The sequence below is a fragment of the Dendropsophus ebraccatus genome, chromosome 8, assembly GCF_027789765.1.
Source record: "Dendropsophus ebraccatus isolate aDenEbr1 chromosome 8, aDenEbr1.pat, whole genome shotgun sequence".
NCBI classification, from domain to species: domain Eukaryota; kingdom Metazoa; phylum Chordata; class Amphibia; order Anura; family Hylidae; genus Dendropsophus; species Dendropsophus ebraccatus.
The window spans coordinates 113,026,638-113,030,283 of NC_091461.1; positions in this window are offsets into that span (position 1 = coordinate 113,026,638).

Here is a 3,646-nt window from a genome sequence, read left to right on the forward strand (position 1 = left end):
AGAACTGCAACTGAGAACTACAGGGGAAAGAGGAGAGGGTATACACCAGCAGGGTGGGGCAGGGGGAGGGGACACAGTATATAGACTGACTGCCTCAGCTAGCTACATGTGTAGGGTCTGCAGAGACTGGATTGCTGTTTTTTTCTTTTCTCACCCAGGGTGTGTCTGGCCTGGGGGGCCCATGGACACGCAAACAGACTTATACTTTCAGTGGTGTAATGTCTCCTGTATACAGTTCTGCCATGATTTGGAAAAATTGCTGCTTTTTTACCTCAATTTTGCACAAATCAAGGCATCATGACATTATCTATCCTGTACTATAAACACCACGCTAGTGCTGCCAAAGTTACAGTGGGCTGGGGGCAGGGCTGTATTAACAGCTGCTGCTGCCCTAGGCACTAAACCTGAAGACGCCCCATCTACACGCACCTATTGGCGATACCAGACCTGACCAATACCACCATACCCCCCACCCCCCTGGAAAAGACACCAGATTTACTGGCAAGTCTGAACGGGAGGAGGGAAACTAAAAAAATAAAAACAAAAAAATTAGTTTTTTCTGTCCCCCTGCTCCCTGGTGCTGCCCCCCTGCAAGGTGCTGCCCTAGGCACCGGACCACGGGTGCCTAGTGGTAAATACGGCCCTGGCTGGGGGGGCCCAAGCTTGTCAACAGCCCGGGGCCTATGCATACCTCCCAACTTTTGCTCGGAGGAAAGAGGGACAGTCACGGCAATGTGCCACGCCCCTATGGCCACGCCCCCATTGCCTATTACCATTATATAGGAAACAAATTTTACCACCAGATCTTCACCGCATAGTGACTTATCCCCCCCATACTATTACTACATAACATCCACTATACACAGAGCAGTACTCTCCCTCAGCAGTGACTAAATAGCAGTAGATGAGGCTGTACACCTGCAGACCTTATAGGTGATTATAGTGCAGTTATTCAGTGACTCACAGGGGACGTCTTCTCTTGTTGATCACTTTTGTGTTTCTTCGCCATCATGCACGCCCATCTTGAAAACCTCTCCAGCCATCTGCGAGACAAACATTTTAGGCTCCTGTCTCCAGTATCATCCTCATCTGCTTTACAGTAACTCTCTGTGCCCCATATGGTACAGACCCCTCTGTGCCTCCATATCCCATTGTAGCAACCCCCCCCCCTCCCCCTAGGATACACTGTAGTAACCCCCCCTCCCCCTAGGATACACTGTAGTAACCCCCCTACCCCTAGGACACACTGTAGTAACTCCCACCCCTCCCCCTAGGACACACTGTAGTAACTCCCCCCTCCCCCTAGGACATACTGTAGTAACTCCCACCCTTCCCCCTAGGACATACTGTAGTAATCCCCTTCCCCAGTTAATCCCACTGTAGTAATCCCCCTTTCCCAGTTAATCCCACTGTAGTAATCCCCCCTTCCCCAGTTAATCCCACTGTAGCAATCCCCCCTTCCCCAGTTAATCCCACTGTAGTAATCCCCCCTTCCCCAGTTAATCCCACTGTAGTAATCCCCTTCCTCAGTTAATCCCACTGTAGTAATCCCCCTTTCCCAGTTAATCCCACTGTAGTAATCCCCCTCCTCCAGTTAATCCCGCTGCAGACCCTTCCCTGACAGAAAATAATAAAAACTACATATACTCACCTAGTCAGGAGCAGTCAGATCCCAGCTGGCTGCTGGTCTTCTCCAAGCTGGTCACAGGTCAGGGAACTGCAGGAGAGGAGCAGGCAGCCTGACACACAGCTCCTGCCCCCGCAGCTCCAGCCCCGCGGTATCTGATTTCCTCTCCAACCTGTCCCTGACCTGTGACGTCACCAGACAGGAGATAAGAGGAGAGAAAAGGAAAGCAGATACCGCGGGGCTGGAGCAGAGAGCTTCCGGGGCAGCAGCTGAGTTGTGTATCCGGCCGGCTGCTCCAGAAGCTCCCTGTTTATGCAAACCGCGTCCCTGAAGCCACCTGACACTGTCAGCAGCCGCAGGAGCCGCTCACACTGTCAGATGGCTTCAGTGACGCCTGCGAGACACAGGGGGGCCGTTCTGGGACAGCGGGACATCACCCCCAAATCGGGACTGTCCCGCTTGATCCGGGACGATTCGGAGGTATGCCTATGGTAAAGTTAATCCGCCCCTGTATGGTGTGTTTCTGCTTTAAGATGAGCAAACATTCCACCTTTTCTATATTACAGGTCACACTATTGCAGATACAGATGCATTATATACTAACTTACCAGAGAAATATGGAAAATATATTTTTTTTAATAGGGTTCATGAAATTATTCAACTTTGTTTTATATCCTATTACCTTATTTTCCAATGGTTGTGGTCCATAGATGACTGCCCCATTTCAAGTTCCTGCTACTGCTGCAAGTGCTGTTGGTAGCCAGAATCCATAGACAATCTGTATGAGAGCTGTTGAAGATAGATAGTAAAGGAATGGAGGGGAGGGGCTTAAAGGGGTTGTCCGGCGATAAAAAATTATTCACAGAATAACACACATTACAAGGTTATTCAACTTTGTAATGTATGTTATGTCTGTGAATGGCCCCCTTCCCCGTGTTTCCCCCCACCCACGCTAGACCCGGAAGTGTGGTGCATTATACTCACCGCATCTCGTGTCGTCCACGGTCTCCGATCGTCAGCAGTGACGTCTTCTTCGGGAGGCCGGCGGATCTTCCCGAGTGCCGGCCACCCTCTGCAGCGTCATCCGAAGCTCAGCCGCGATTGGCTGAGCATAACTGTGCTCAGCCAATCGCGGCTGAGCGGCTGATGACGCGGCCACGTCATCAGCTGCTCAGCCGCGATTGGCTGAGCACAGTTATGCTCAGCCAATCGCGGCTGAGCTTCGGATGACGCTGCAGAGGGCGGCCGGCACTCGGGAAGATCCGCCGGCCTCCCGAAGAAGACGTCACTGCTGAGGATCGGAGACCGTGGTCGGCACGTGACAGGTAATGTATAGCGCACCACACTTCCGGGTACACGGGTGGGGGTGGTGGGACACGGGGAAGGGGGTCATTCACAGACATAACATACATTACAAAGTTGTATAACTTTGTAATGTGTGTTATTCTGTGAATAATTTTTTATCGCCGGACAACCCCTTTAATAAGGAGAGGGTGCTGTATTGTGTACTGCATTGTACTGTGTGAGGGTAAATGCCGCCCTCTACTGGTGAAATGCTATAATCAAACTTGTAATATTTTGCTCCATAGAAATGGGCCGTAATAAAACCACCGTATATAATTTACCTACTCTCTGTGGGCAGCATCAAACCAAAATTCCCACTATTCATCTACAGCCCCTCTTATGTTATTACTACATTTGATTCTGTTTTGTGCTTTTGCTTTAAAGGGGTTGTCCAGTGAAAATCTTTTTCTTTCAAATTAACTGTTGTCAAAAAATCTCAAGTCTTCCAGTACTTATCAGCTGCTGGAAAAGTGTTTTTTTTTTTTTCTTTTCAGTGCTCTTTGCTGACATCTCTGGCCGAGACAGGAACTATCCAGAGCAGTAGAGGTTTTCTATGGGAATTCATAGAAAACCAGGACAGAGTTCCTGTCTGAGACAGAGGTGGCAGCAGAGAGCACTGTGTCAGACTGAAAATAAAACCACATTTCCTGCAGGACATGCAGCAACTGATAAGTA